The sequence below is a fragment of the Panulirus ornatus genome, chromosome 59 (genome assembly GCF_036320965.1).
Source record: "Panulirus ornatus isolate Po-2019 chromosome 59, ASM3632096v1, whole genome shotgun sequence".
Taxonomy (NCBI): Eukaryota; Metazoa; Arthropoda; class Malacostraca; order Decapoda; family Palinuridae; genus Panulirus; species Panulirus ornatus.
The window spans coordinates 27,081,407-27,098,382 of record NC_092282.1 but is presented as its reverse complement, the minus strand read 5'-3'; the positions used below and the strand labels follow the sequence as shown (position 1 = coordinate 27,098,382).

Sequence of the window (16,976 nt, the reverse complement as noted above, 5' to 3'; positions counted from 1 at the left end):
GTATGTATATGTATGTATACATTGAAATGTATAGGTATGTATATGTATGTATACATTGAAATGTATAGGTATGTATATGTATGTATACATTGAAATGTATAGGTATGTATATGTATGTATACATTGAAATGTATAGGTATGTATATGTATGTATACATTGAAATGTATAGGTATGTATATGTATGTATACATTGAAATGTATAGGTATGTATATGTATGTATACATTGAAATGTATAGGTATGTATATGTATGTATACATTGAAATGTATAGGTATGTATATGTATGTATACATTGAAATGTATAGGTATGTATATGTATGTATACATTGAAATGTATAGGTATGTATATGTATGTATACATTGAAATGTATAGGTATGTATATGTATGTATACATTGAAATGTATAGGTATGTATATGTATGTATACATTGAAATGTATAGGTATGTATATGTATGTATACATTGAAATGTATAGGTATGTATATGTATGTATACATTGAAATGTATAGGTATGTATATGTATGTATACATTGAAATGTATAGGTATGTATATGTATGTATACATTGAAATGTATAGGTATGTATATGTATGTATACATTGAAATGTATAGGTATGTATATGTATGTATACATTGAAATGTATAGGTATGTATATGTATGTATACATTGAAATGTATAGGTATGTATATGTATGTATACATTGAAATGTATAGGTATGTATATGTATGTATACATTGAAATGTATAGGTATGTATATGTATGTATACATTGAAATGTATAGGTATGTATATGTATGTATACATTGAAATGTATAGGTATGTATATGTATGTATACATTGAAATGTATAGGTATGTATATGTATGTATACATTGAAATGTATAGGTATGTATATGTATGTATACATTGAAATGTATAGGTATGTATATGTATGTATACATTGAAATGTATAGGTATGTATATGTATGTATACATTGAAATGTATAGGTATGTATATGTATGTATACATTGAAATGTATAGGTATGTATATGTATGTATACATTGAAATGTATAGGTATGTATATGTATGTATACATTGAAATGTATAGGTATGTATATGTATGTATACATTGAAATGTATAGGTATGTATATGTATGTATACATTGAAATGTATAGGTATGTATATGTATGTATACATTGAAATGTATAGGTATGTATATGTATGTATACATTGAAATGTATAGGTATGTATATGTATGTATACATTGAAATGTATAGGTATGTATATGTATGTATACATTGAAATGTATAGGTATGTATATGTATGTATACATTGAAATGTATAGGTATGTATATGTATGTATACATTGAAATGTATAGGTATGTATATGTATGTATACATTGAAATGTATAGGTATGTATATGTATGTATACATTGAAATGTATAGGTATGTATATGTATGTATACATTGAAATGTATAGGTATGTATATGTATGTATACATTGAAATGTATAGGTATGTATATGTATGTATACATTGAAATGTATAGGTATGTATATGTATGTATACATTGAAATGTATAGGTATGTATATGTATGTATACATTGAAATGTATAGGTATGTATATGTATGTATACATTGAAATGTATAGGTATGTATATGTATGTATACATTGAAATGTATAGGTATGTATATGTATGTATACATTGAAATGTATAGGTATGTATATGTATGTATACATTGAAATGTATAGGTATGTATATGTATGTATACATTGAAATGTATAGGTATGTATATGTATGTATACATTGAAATGTATAGGTATGTATATGTATGTATACATTGAAATGTATAGGTATGTATATATATGTGTACATTGAGATGTATAGGTATGTATATTTGCGTGTGTGGATGTGTATGTATTATACATGTGTATGGGGGTGGGTTGGACCATTTCTTTCGTCTGTTTCCTTGCGCTACCTCGCAAACGCGGGAGACAGCGACAAAGCAAAATAAAATAGATATAAATGAAGGAATAGTGGTACCAGCAATGTTATATGGTTGCGAGGTGTGTATAGATAGAGTTGTGTTGAGGAGGGTGGATGTGTTGGAAATGAGCTGTGTGAGGACAATATGTGGTGTGAGGTGGTTTGATCGAGTAAGTAATGAAAGGGTAAAAGAGATGTCTGGTAATAAAAAGAGTGTGGTTGAGAGAGCAGAAGAGGGTGTATTGAAATGGTATGGTCACATGGAGAGAATGAGTGAGGAAAGATTGACCAAGAGGATATATGTGTCAGAGGTGGAGGGAACGAGGAGAAGTGGGAGACCAAATTAAGTGCTTTTGTTAGTATGTATAATTGAAGGTCAGGTACCTGAGGACTGGTGGGTTTGGATGGTACTGCAGTGGAATTTATTAAAAAAGGGGGTGCCTGAGGATTGGCGGAATGCTTGCATAGTGCCATTGTACAAAGGTAAAGGGGATAAGAGTGAGTGCTCAAATTACAGAGGTATAAGTTTGTTGAGTATTCCTGGTAAATTATATGGGAGGGTATTGATTGAGAGGGTGAAGGCATGTACAGAGCATCAGATTGGGTAAGAGCAGTGTGGTTTCAGAAGTGGTAGAGGATGTGTGGATCAGGTGTTTGCTTTGAAGTATGGATCAGGAGAAGGCATTGATAGAGTGGATGTAGATGCTCTGTGGAAGGTATTAAGAATATATGGTGTGGGAGTTAAGTTGTTAGAAGCAGTGAAAAGTTTTTATCGAGGATGTAAGGCATGTGTACGTGTAGGAAGAGAGGAAAGTGATTGGTTCTCAGTGAATGTAGGTTTGCGGCAGGGGTGTGTGATGTCTCCATGATTGTTTAATTTGTTTATGGATGGGTTTGTTAGGGAGGTGAATGCAAGAGATTTGGAAAGAGGGGCAAGTATGCAGTCTGTTGTGGATGAGAGAGCTTGGGAAGTGAGTCAGTTGTTGTTTCGCTGATGGTACAGCGCTGGTGGCTGATTCATGTGAGAAACTGCAGAAGCTGGTGACTGAGTTTGGTAAAATGTGTGAAAGAAGAAAGTTAAGAGTAAATGTGAATAAGAGCAAGGTTATTAGGTACAGTAGGGTTGAGGGTCAAGTCAATTGGGAGGTAAGTTTGAATGGAGAAAAACTGGAGGAAGTGAAGTGTTTTAGATATCTGAGAGTGGATTTGGCAGCGGATGGAACCATGGAAGCAGAAGTGAATCATAGGGTGGGGGAGGGGGCGAAAATTCTGGGAGCCTTGAAAAATGTGTGGAAGTCGAGAACATTATCTCGAAAAGCAGAGGTGGGTGTGTTTGAAGGAATAGTGGTTCCAGCAATGTTGTATGGTTGCAAGGTGTGGGCTATGGATAGAGTTGTGTGGAGGAGGGTGGATGTGCTGGAAATGAGATGTTTGAGGACGATATGTGGTGTGAGGTGGTTTGATCGAGTAAGTAATAATAGGGTAAGAGAGATGTGTGGTAATAAAATGAGTGTGGTTGAGAGAGCAGAAGAGGTTGTTTTGAAATGGTTTGGTCACATGGAGAGAATGAGTGAGGAAAGTTTGACCAAGAGGATATATGTGTCGGAGGTGGAGGGAACGAGGAGAAGTGGGAGACCAAATTGGAGGTGGAAAGATAGGGTGAAAAAGATTTTAAGTGATTGGGGCTTGAACATGCAGGAGGGTGAAAGGCGTGCAAGTAATAGAGTGAATTGGAACGATGTTGTATACCGGGGTCGACGTGCTGTCAATGGATTGAACGAGGGCATGTGAAGCGTCTGGGGTAAACCATGGAAAGTTGTGTGGGGCCTGGATGTGGAAAGGGAGCTGTGGTTTCGGTGCATTATTACATGACAGCTAGAGACTGAGTGCTACCTCACGCACATGAGGGGGGAGGAGGTTGTTATTACATGTGTGGCAGGGTGGCGATGGGAATGAATAAAGGTGGACAGTATGCATTATGTACATGTGTATATATGTATATGTCTGTGTGTGTATATATATATATATATATATATATATATATATATATATATATCAGCCACCAGCGCTGTATCATCAGCGAACAACAACTGACTCACTTCACCAGAAGCTGGTGACTGAGTTTGGTAAAGTGTGTGGAAGAAGAAAGTTAAGAGTAAATGTGAATAAGAGCAAGGTTATTAGGTACAGTAGGGTTGAGGGTCAAGTCAATTGGGAGGTGAGTTTGAATGGAGAAAAACTGGAGGAAGTGAGGTGTTTTAGATATCTGGGAGTGGATCTGTCAGCGGATGGAACCATGGAAGCGGAAGTGGATCATAGGGTGGGGGAGGGGGCGAAAATTTTGGGAGCCTTGAAAAATGTGTGGAAGTCGAGAACAGTATCTCGGAAAGCAAAAATGGGTATGTTTGAAGGAATAGTGGTTCCAACAATGTTGTATGGTTGCGAGGCGTGGGCTATGGATAGAGTTGTGCGCAGGAGGATGGATGTGCTGGAAATGAGATGTTTGAGGACAATGTGTGGTGTGAGGTGGTTTGATCGAGTAAGTAACGTAAGGGTAAGAGAGATGTGTGGAAATAAAAAGAGCGTGGTTGAGAGAGCAGAAGAGGGTGTTTTGAAATGGTTTGGTCACATGGAGAGAATGAGTGAGGAAAGATTGACCAAGAGGATATATGTGTCGGAGGTGGAGGGAACGAGGAGAAGAGGGAGACCAAATTGGAGGTGGAAAGATGGAGTGAAAAAGATTTTGTGTGATCGGGGCCTGAACATGCAGGAGGGTGTAAGGAGGGCAAGGAATAGAGTGAATTGGAGCGATGTGGTATACAGGGGTTGACGTGCTGTCAGTGGAGTGAATCAGGGCATGTGAAGCGTCTGGGGTAAACCATGGAAAGGTGTGTAGGTATGTATATTTGCGTGTGTGGACGTGTGTATGTACATGTGTATGGGGGGGGGTTGGGCCATTTCTTTCGTCTGTTTCCTTGCGCTACCTCGCAAACGCGGGAGACAGCGACAAAGTATAAAAAAAAAAAAAAAAAAATATATATATATATATATATATATATATATATATATATATATGTATACGTTGAGATGCATAGGTATATATTTTTGCGTGTGTGGACATGTATGTATATACATGTGTAGGTGGTTGGGTTGGGCCATTCTTTCATCTGTTTCCTTGCGCTACCTTGCTAACGCGGGAGACAGCGACAAAGCAAAATAAATGAATAGATAGATAATAGATATACCTAGGTTGGTGAGGATATTCAGTGTATGTGTTGCTCATGGTGAAGTGCCTGAGGATTGGCGGAATGCATGCATAGTACAAAGGCAAAGGGGATAAAGGTGAGTGTTCAAATTACAGAGGTATAAGTTTGTTGAGTATTCCTGCGAAATTATATGGGAGGGTATTGATTGAGAGGATGAAGGCATGTACAGAGCATCAGATTGGGGAAGAGCAGTGTGGTTTCAGAAGTGGTAGAGGATGTATGGATCAGGTGTTTGCTTTGAAGTATGGATCAGGAGAAGGCATTGATAGAGTGGATGTAGATGCTCTGTGGAAGGTATTAAGAATATATGGTGTGGGAGGCAAGTAGCTGGATGCAGTGAAAAGTTTTTATCGAGGATGTAAGGCATATGTACAAGTAGGAAGAGAGGAATGTGATTGGTTCCCAGTGAATGTCAGTTTTTGGCAGGGGTGCGCGATGTCTTCATGGTTGTTTAATTTGTTTATGGATGGGTTTGTTAGGGAGGTGAATGCAAGGGTTTTGGAGAGATGGGAAAGTACGCTGTCTGTTGTGGATGAGAGGGCTTGGGAATTGAGTCAGTTGTTCGCTGATGATACAGTTTTGATGGATGATTCGGATGAGAAACTGCAGAAGCTGGTGACTGAGTGTGGTAAAGTGTGTGAAACAAGAAAGCTGAGAGTAAATGTGAATAAGAGCAAGGTTATTAGGTTCAGTAGAGTTGAAGGACAAGTCAATTGGGAAGTAAGTTTGAATGGAGAATAACTGGAGGAAAAGAAGTGTTTTAGATATCTGGGAGTGGATTTAGCAACAGATTGAACCATGAAAGCAGAAGTGAGTCACTGGGTGGTGAAGGGGACGAAGGTTCTGGGAGTTTTGAAGAGTGTGTGAAAGGTGAGAACGTTATCTCGGAGAGAAAAAGTGTGTATGTATGTGGATCCAACAATGTTATATGGTTGCAAGGTGTGGGCTATAGATAAGGTTGTGTGGAGGAGGGTGGATGTGTTGGAAATGAAATGTTTGATGACATTATGTGATGTGAGGTGGTTTGATCGAGTAAGTAATGAAAGGGTAAGAGAGATGTGTGGTGATAAAAGAGTGCTGTTGAGAGAGCAGAAGAGGGTGTATTAAAATGGCCTGGTCACATGGAGAGAATGAGTGAGGAAAGATTGACAAAGAGGATATATGTGTCAGAGGTGGAGAGAACGAGAAGTGGGAGACCAAATTGGAGGTGGAAGGATGGACTGAAAAAGATTTTGTGTGATCAGGGCCAGAACATACAGGAGGGTGAAAGGCGTGCAAGGAATAGAGTGAATTGGAACCATGTGGTATACCAGGGTCGGCATGCTGTTAGTGGATTGAACCAGGGCATGTGAAGCATCTGGGGTAAACCATGGAAAGATTTGTGGGGCCTGGATGTGGAAAGGGAGCTGTGGTTTTGGTGCATTACACATGACAGCTTAGAGACTGAGTGTGAACAAATGTGGCCTTTGTTCTTTTCCTAGCACTCCCTCGCACACGTGCAGGAGAAGGGGGTTGCCATTTCATGTGTGGCGTGGTGGTGATGGGAATGGATGAGGGCAGCAAGTATGAATATGTTCATGCCTGTATATGTATATGTGTGTGTATATATATGTATGTATATCCCTGGGGATAGGGGAGAAAGAATACTTTCCATGTATTCCCAGTGTGTCGTAGAAGGCGACTTAAAGGGGAGGGAGTGGGGAGCTGGAAATCCTCCCCTCTTTTTTTTTTTTTTTCTTGCTCCCTCCCTCAAAAAAAAAAAAAAGGAAGGAACTGAGAAGGGGGCCAGGTGAGGATATTCCCTCATAGGCCCAGTCCTCTGTGCTTAACACTACCTTGCGAACGTGGGAAATGAAGAATAGTATGAAAAAGATGTTGAAATGTATAGGTATGTATATGTATGTATACATTGAAATGTATAGGTATGTATATGTATGTATACATTGAAATGTATAGGTATGTGTATGTGGGTGTGTATGTATATACATGCGTATGTGGGTGGGTTGGGCCATTCTTTCGTCTGCTTCCTTGCGCTACCTCGCTAACTCGGGAGACAATGACAAAGTATAATAAAAGAAAATATAATAAGATATAACTTGACAAGCACAAAATGTGTGCTGTTCCAACTCAGTCTTAAATTCCAGCTCAACAGACATACATTCATCTGAAGCCACTCTCCCCACTTTCATATCTAATCTCTGGACATTCCTTATCTCAACAGCACTACAGACATTTTAACATATCCTAAGACCCTTCGTGCCCACAATGCAACAACCATAGCACAATATTTTACTGACCTGCACTCTGCATATATTTACATGCAAAATATTGTTCCACTTTATATCCCGATCACTGGACATGATCAGTTCCTCAAGTGCTGCAGGAGCCTCATGAAGATTGAAGCTACTCCTGGGGAAGGTAGTAGGGGAAAGGCTTGAAGCAAGTTAGCATCATTCATTCATTTTATTTGGGGATATTGTCAATAAGTACTCTTACATTAATGCTTACTTGCATTGTTTTTCATTAATTGTGGTAGAGACCACTATAGATGATTGTATGGAGGATTTTCTATGTAATATCAAATCTATATAAGCCTATTGTATTCTTGTCACATGTTTAGGCTCAGAAATGAGTTTCTCATAACTGTGAATATTTATTTATGTTACATGTTATTCATAATGGCAATATACATATTTCATGTGAAAACGGTTTTCAGCAGTAATTAATTGATTGCGTTCATTTTGTAATTGTTGAGTACAATGTAGATATGTGTGAGTGCTTACAAAATATTTTTGCAATGATATTTGTTTACCATATTTTCACTGTGACAAGGTTATTGCATCAGGATATTAGTCAGTTGGGAAATTTATGATGTTCTCTAGCTGTCTTTATGTCTATACTTAGAAACTAAAAGGACTTTCATTTTAGATATATACCACACATTATGTAGAATGCTCTTTGTTGCTACAAGTTGCATTGGTTATTTTGGGGTTCAGAATCACTTAGAAGGGTCCACTTTTATTACAGAGCTTGGTTAGTGTATAGATATTGATGTATATCTCATGAGAATAGATTGATTTAATTAATGGTTTAACACAATTAACCTGATTGATTTAATTAATGGAGTAATGCAATTAGCCTGATTGATAGTTGCCCTATTTGTCACATGATTATAGTACATATAAGACATATATTTAGATAGTTCAGAACAAATGTACTTGAGAAATTTACAAGAGTATATTTCAGAAATTGGATTTGTCCAAATTGATGTTATTTTGTTTTTGCACATTACACAAAGCCTATTACATTAATGCACATATGACAGTATCATTGTTAAAGCATACAGTGTATTGTACCTCACACTGACTAATTAGGAGAAGCACCTCTATCCTCCCAAACCTGGACCAAGTTGTCCAGGTTTGGGACACAGTATGGGTTTGGGAGAAAAATCATCACCGATAATCACACCACTCACAAATTGTCTGCAGTCCAGAATGATGTCTCTTTCCTCCTTGTAATCTGAACAAAACCTGGACATTGGAAGGTATGTTATATGTGAGGGTTGTAAGAATCCATGATTCGAAGTGTCTGGGTTTGGGAGGATACTGTGTATAACATCATTGATGTATCAGTGCTTAGTAAGATGAAGCACAGTTTCAGGCACAATCAGATCAAGATTAGTTTAACTGTGTTAATACCCACATTTAAATATATCTGGATTTGAACAAATTTCTTAGAAACTAGTGGGAAATAATTGTGCAAAGGTAGGTAAATAGAATATTTTTAACCAATAGCTATTCTTCATTACCAACAATTAGATCTATGTTCTTTTTATAAAAGTATGTGTATATTCATATTTTTTATGTCAAAGTTGAATGCCTCAAGAGAGGCAATACAGATATTCTTTTTTTTATTCATTTAGTTTCTGTATTTAGGACAATTAATTAGTACAGGAATTGTTCTTAAAATAGCTAAATTGAAGAATATCTCTTAGCATATATCTCTGAACCAGATGATTTTAGTGATAGAAAATGTATTTTTCTCTAACTTCTAGGTATCTTATAAGTTTAGCTATCCCTTAGCATTCTTCTAGATGGGATGACTCAACTATCCATCAAAAGTTTGGTTATCTGACTTTTAGCCATATATACAATTTGTACAGTCTTTAGAAGTTGGCAGTTAGAGCCATTGCTCTTCAGGTATCTGTAGTTTCTTTGTTTACATTATTGGAGTCCCTTTCTGTGTAATTTGGTGGCCACTCTTGTTGCTCCTGAACTCCATGAGAAAGAATGATCCAACTGTTCACAGTGTTGGCTAGAAACAGTGCAAGTATGTTGATGAATACATTGTCAATTAGTACAAAGGATGAAAGCTTGTGGTGTTATGTTTACAGCAAAAGATTAGCATGATAAAATGCATTGGAAAATGTGAACCAAGGTCAAGATTTTGGTGTAATTTAACTTAGTTACAACAACTATCTAGTTTGTCTTGAAAGCATAAGTTAGTTTTGTGCATGTTTTATGCAGCATCAGTAAAGAGAGTAAGCGTACGCTTGTGCAAGTAGATGGAATGGGTTTCTAAGAAATTTCAAACTGTGTTGTGGAATTAGATTCAGATGTGAAAAAATTCTGCAGATGAACCTGATGCAAAGAAATACATCACTGCATAAAGTAAATTTATGAATGAGTATATTAGAAGAAGAGACGTGTAATGTCAGGAAACCGTTGATTGTATATACAGTTCATTGTTCCATAATTTATTTGATTTTTTTCATTTATTTAATATCTCTTAAGTCCAAATATTTAATTTTTCAATTATCTGAACTTCTTCAGTTCCCATCCAGGTCAGATAATCAAACTTTTACAATAGCTTCTGGTATTTTTGGTATTAAATCATTTAGCATTTTTTTTGCTTTTAGTGATTATTTTCTTTAGTTGTATTCATATTAACCAGTTAACCTCCACTCTTTTTCAGATCACATTGTATTTGAGATTTTATTTTCCATTTTTGCATCAACTGATTTTTCTTAGTTTTACTGTTTTACAATTTTGCTTAGGTATTTGACAGAATTTACCAGAAAATTTTACATTACTGAAGAGAGTACTTTAATGAAACAAAATTTAGAGGGTAAGGTAGAAAGAAGGATCAAAGAATTTTTACTAATGTATTAATTGTAACAGGAAACATATATGATGGTCATGTCTTGGGGTTACCACAAGGAATGGGATTAGCCTCTGTTTCCTGTGTAATAATGCCATCTGTCTCTGACAGAGAAGTAAAAGAATTTATGATCAGGTGCTTTGCAGTTGACACAGGACTAGGCAAAAGATAGTCCAAGAAGATCAAAAAGAAATTGAAAAAGTCCAGGGTACAATCTATATAACGCCAGGAGTGAACCTGATGGAATTTAATGAAGTTATTTGTTCTCGATGCCATGTAACTCAAGCTGGAATTGGTGAACAGGTATGAAAGCCACCCTGTTGTGAAGATGAGCAGGAACATGAATGTGATGTACCGGGGTCAACGTGCTGTCAGTGGATTGAACCAGGGCATGTGAAGTGTCTGGGGTAAACCATGGAAAGTTTTGTGGGGCCTGGATGTGGAAAGGGAACTGTTATTTCGGTGCATTTTACATGACAGCTAGAGACTGAATGTGAACAAATGTGGCCTTTATTGTCTTTTCCTAGTGCTACCACGTGCACACGCACAGGGGGAGGGGGTGCCATTTCATGTGTGGCAGGGTGGCAACGGGAATGGATGAAGGCAGCAAGTATGAACATGTACATGTGTATATATGTATATGCCTTTGTATGTATATGTTGAAATGTATAGATATGTATATGTGCATGTATGTATATACATGTGTATGTGGGTGGGTTGGGCCATTCTTTCATCTGTTTCCTTGTACTACCTCGCTGACGCGGGAGATGGTGACAGGGTATAATAGTAATAGAAAAAGATTATTGATAGAACTAATAACTATGATTTCTTCAGCTTTTTAGGCAAATAAAGTTACTTTCAACTTTTTTAGGCTGATAAAGGTACTTTGTCATTAGTTCCTTCTACTGCTGGGGAATTTTGATAATAGTTGAGCTATTTCTCACTGCTGGAATGTGTTTTGATTAATGTGAAGTATGATATAGAACTTGGCAGAAGAGAAAAGGTAGTGTGTTATATCTCGCATACTGTTATTTCATGGATTTGATATTTGAAAGTACCTGCTACATCAGCAGGTGTCAATAGTAGCTTTGTTCCATGCATATCCATTACTTCAGACACCTGAATAATGTGGAGGGCTTTGGAACTCACTTCAGAGAGAACTGAATAGCCTTACTTTTTACTGTATGGAGTTCTGCTGGAATGAACAACCATGACATTTTGGGTAACATAAATGCTTTTTTGAAATGGTTTATTTAGAAAATTTTAATAGAGTAAAGATTAATTTCTGTGAAATGGTTTGTATAAAATTATCTCCATACATGCAAATTCCATGTTCCTGTATAAAAGCACTCTTGTGTTACGCATGCTACCTTAGTCAGACTCTCTGCCCTATCCTTGACATTCCTTAATTCCTGTATATCATATTAGCTTATTCTTAAGTCCTTTTGAAGAATTTTCTTATATTTATTCTGTTTATATGCACTTCGTATTACTGATATGGATTGTGTATTTTTTAAATTTTGTGAAGATGTTGATATTATAAACAGGAACTAACTACATGCAGAAGAACATGAAAAGTATTACAATATACTGTCACAGGTAAAGGTTATTTTAATGTTTTAGCTACTGTTTTTCATTAGAGTGTTAGGTTTGTAAGCAACATGCCCTAAAAGGTGAATCATAGTATACTGCTGATGCATTTATTTTATCTTTTTCTAATTGGCTGTAATTAAGATGGTTTTGTTGGTTACCAAAAATTTCAAAGACTTTACAAGATACAGAGATTTGTTTGAGCTGTGATAGTAAAAGGTTGTTGGATTAGTACCTTAGGTAATTAATATTATTCCAGCACATCCTGGAAATTTATCAGTGATATTAATTTGCTTAGGCTGTGATGGCAAAAGATAATTCGTGATGTACCTGATGTGTTATAGAATATTAGAGTAGATCTTGGAATATATTTAATATACTTGATAAAATTTTTGTCTAAACTGTGATTATAGAAGGTGATAGATTATGTACCTGTGATACCATGGACCTATCAGAATATAATGGACTTGTCCAAATTGTGCTAATAGGAATGATTAATTGTACGGATTGAATGTTTTTAAGAAGCATACTATAGGTTCTAATAATGATATGTTGAATGTAGAAAAATTATTTTTGATTGTTATCAAAAAGATATCAGTAAGCAATATTGAGAATAAAGTTCCTAAGAATGTAACATGATTTGTTTGTATTTAGTAAGCCATTTTTATTAACTGAAACAAAGTGGCCTTAAGGTCTTCTGCAGAAATCTTTCTTGTTAATGTGATTATTGCATTCTGGTTAACTTCATCTCTTTTGGTATCCTTCCTTTCAGCATATGTTCGCTGCTTATTTAGGAAACTTTAAACACAAAAACTGGATTAATTTCTTTTAATATTAAGTGGCTTGTTTTTCTACATTGCATTAATTGATAAAAGATATATAACCTTTCTGGCTTACAAATTGCCAGCTTATTGTGAAGTGATATTGTGCTCTAGAATAACATTGTGCATGCACATTTGGAAATTTGAGTTATGCATTTTGCCTTTTAGAGTTTGCATGATCTCAATCCCTGTGATGTACATGGACAGGTCACTCATGTGTCAGCAGTAAATCAGTGAATCATTCACACTTAGATTATTCTTATCTATAAAGGTGGAAAATCTTTTGCATAAACAAATGGGATGTTCACCTTTTTTTTTTCATGATTATGGTAGATAGAAAGGTTCGAGTCTCCAAAATTTGTTACCCAAATTTAGTGATGTTAGATGATAGTTTTTTAGTTTGTGGTGAAAGAAGCACAAATCCAGAGAAATCTTTTTTGTACTGTTTCTGTACATATCAATTCATCAAGGGCAGGATATTAGAATATGAAAAATGGTCCTGAGATACAAGAGAAAAGAAAAGTAAGATGGGATATCTGAAGATGAGGGTTTGATGATTCAAGCCAGACTAGAGCCCATCAGGAACAATGCAGGTTTTTGATTTTTTTTTTCATACCTGATTGCAGTGTCTCTAAAACTTTAGTGAGGTAGCACTTTTTTTTTTTTTACATGCAGTTAAGATCAACTTACTAATGAAAGAGGAATTAAGAATGATTGAGATTGGATTCATAAGTGACTTTAGAATAGGTGATGGTTCTTTAAAGAAATGAGACCTAGGAAGGTTTAGGGAAGGAGAGAAAGTGAATGGAGAGATGCTATTGAGAGTGGGCAGTGTCTGCCAGTTGAAATGATTAAGATGAAGTTATTGTTCCGTTTTATGTCCATTATCAATGCCCAGTGAATCATGGCAGTTACTTGAAAGTGGTTAATCATGGGCATTACACAAAAACCACTATGATTTGGCACAATAAAGGATTTTCAAATTCTGATTTATAAGTAGGCAAGGGCTTGGCTGTTAATGGTGGGCTCTGGCTTTGACACATCATGCATGATAACTGCAAGAGTGTATGTATGCAAATTAGGCCATTGTTCATTTGTACTTGATTCTACCTTGTATTGGTAGGAGAAGCAAGTAGGCATATAAAAGGAGTTGTTCATGTATTATAGCATGCAGACATTTCATGAATTTAAACTTTTTGGGATATATTAGACATGCTTAATCTTCTGAGTAAGATGTCATGAAAATATTATGCCTGAGAGCAAAAGAATATGCACCTCCATTTAAAACAAAATATTATGCCTATGAGCAAAAGAATATGCTCCTCCATTTAAAACAAAATATTATGCCTAAGAGCAAAAGAATATGCTCGTCCATTTAAAACAAAATATTATGCCTAAGAGCAAAAGAATATGCTCGTCCATTTAAAACAAAATATTATGCCTAAGAGCAAAAGAATATGCTCCTCCATTTAAAACAAAAGATTCTAACTGATTCTCAGCATCTTCATGTGTTGTGAAACTTCACATCTGGTTTGGGGATTTAAATTCAGCACCCATGCTGAGTAGAAAGGTGAAAAAAATTTTGCATCTCATAACAAGCTGAAGTCAGGCAAGTTTCATATTGTATAGTGTGAGGTATAGGGTTTGTTTGCATTTATAATTTCCCCACCAAAGTTTTAAAGTTAATATAAGTGTTGTTTTGATAAATGAACTGATTAGTTTTATTTGGCTGAATTGCCATTTCCCACAAAAGGGAGGTAGCATCAAGAACAGATTACAGCCGTTGAGGGGAAAATCCCCGCTCATCTCCTTGCTCTGTTCTTTCTTTTGGGAAGTAATACAGGGAGGGAGGGAGGATTTCCAGCCAACCACCTTTGCTCCTCCTAGTCGCCTTCTACAACATGCAGGCAATACATGGGCAGTATTTCTCTCCTAGGGCACCATTCACTCGCCCATCTTCCTAATAGAACCCATGCATTCCACCCTTGATAAAAACTTCTCTGTTTCTAGCAGCTTTCCTCCTTCACTGGATATTCTTGAGACCTTCCACAAGGCATCCCTGTCATACGCTGTCACCAGATCCGTAAATGCCACATGAAAATCCATCCATTTCTCTATGTATTTCTCACATACATTCTTAAAAACCGACATCTGATCCACATATCCCCTACACTTCTGAAAATGCAGTTCGTCCTGTCTGATGCTCCTCACATTCCTTCACCCTCTTAATCTTTACCCTCCCATACTGCTTAACAGGTACATCCAATTAATTTATACTGCTGTAATTTGAACACACCATTTTCCCCCCTTGCTTATAAGCAGGAACTTGGTACGTGGTGAATGTGAAGATCAGAAGAATGCGGAAGCCTCAAGTATATAACTGTGGTCACTATGATCAAGTTTTTGTACTTATGACGTAATGTTTATTCAGCTGTTTGTTTCTTGTACTTACTGCATTTGCTCGGTATCTTGCTACCATCCAAAGGCTTAAGAAAAACATCTTGTGTATATTTCTCTATATCGTATGAGTCTTACAACTTGAAGATAAGAATTCCACCACACTACCTTCTTTAAATATTGTATGTGTTCAGTATCATGCTTGTTTTCTACTTTATTGCACATTTATTAGTAAGGGTATGACTAATTAATGGTGATGTTGAATACATATTTGTGCTCTAAAATTCTTGTATTAAAATCTTCACCTGGTTTCTCCTGTAAATTGTAAATCACAATCTTTACAATATGTGCTGCACATAGCTTAATTGTAGCCAGATGTTTTAAGTTTTGCAAATTTAAAGTGAAATGTTGGTTGAATAGTTTTTGTTGGAGTCAGAATGAATTTAAAGGCATAGAAAAATTTTCATAACCATAACTTAAGCCCATATAATTAGCTAATATGAATATTTATACAACTGGATTATTTTCCCAAGTATTATCAAATGAACCCACATACCATTTAAGTACAGATGGATATCTTATTAGACACAATGAAAATGAAGTACTAAATCCTCTTCTCTCAGATTAGTATCTTGCAAATGTTCCAAACACTATAGGTGTTGGGGAAATTACCATATCCTCAGATTTGAATTGTGACACAAATCTGACATGCCATACCACAAATGGCATGGTGAAAATTTAGCTGCATAGTTTTTGCTAAAGTTAAAGCCCTTTAAAGAAAATTGTGGAAAATGTAAGCAAAAAAAAAAAAGTTCAAACAAGTGTGCTTCACTGTTGGCAATTTCTGTAGCTTCATACATACCCCTATGACATTCTCTTCCCTTTTGCCATTTACATACCTAAAACTTGCATGAAAGGTCATTTTTTGGTTCATAAACTTCATATTTCATTTTAGGGTAATTGGTGAATAAATGGCATTGCATAAGAGGCAGCTTCACTCCATGGTTTGATAATCTCATGTTGCAAATTACTTATACGAGAAGAGGAAAGTCACGCTTATTTCACTTAAAGCCATTCGGAACAGGAGTCTGTATAATGATGAAGTTGGAGCTTCCAATCACTGTTAGTTGTTTGCTGCCCTTGTTAAGATATATCAACTCAACTCACTTAAGTCATCACTTGAAAGCATTCCTTCCCTGGTTTGACTTTTTTGTTTGATTGGTCAGCAAATAAGAGACCCTTTTTATTCTCTACAAACAAATTATATGGAGTTATACACTATGCCTCCACCATATCCAGAACCAATTCACAAAAACTTTAAATGCAGAATCACAATAAGGGGCATCCAATACATCACCACAGATCACCTACATACGGAGGCCTTAATCTTACCAATACAGACACATTTGATATGAAAGGCACAAAATTCACTGGAGCTATATACATCCCCCTCTCATTCATGCAACCCATGTACCAACCCTCCAGAAATAAGCAAAATGTCTATTTTTCAACCATCCACTAGGCAGTAATAGTACAACCATACTTGCACATTCATATACATTTCTTTGCTAAACACTAGAAAGTTACCCCAGCCATTCTCAAAAAATCCCCTCCCAAGATAAAACTTTCTGAATCTACACTATCCATAGAAATGCCTGTCATACCTTAAGCCTGGCCACTGCCAATCACTGCAAGCATACAGACAGAAAAGAGACCAAGGCCCTTTCTGTTTATAAGCCCAAGATATCCATGTCTTTACTCTCCATGGTTTGT

The 16,976-nt window shown here is 36.1% G+C and overlaps 1 protein-coding gene and 1 long non-coding RNA gene across 8 annotated transcripts in view; both read left to right on the top strand.

Moving 5' to 3' along the window:
* Axud1 (AXIN1 up-regulated 1) overlaps window positions 1-16,976 on the top strand; it is a 164,943-nt gene that overhangs the window by 134,535 nt on the left and 13,432 nt on the right. The gene's annotated exons all lie outside the window — the stretch shown is intronic.
* LOC139767310 (uncharacterized) lies at window positions 1,836-12,619 on the top strand. The gene is made up of 2 exons (XR_011717037.1): window positions 1,836-7,157; window positions 7,192-12,619. It is a non-coding gene; the product is annotated as an uncharacterized lncRNA (long non-coding RNA).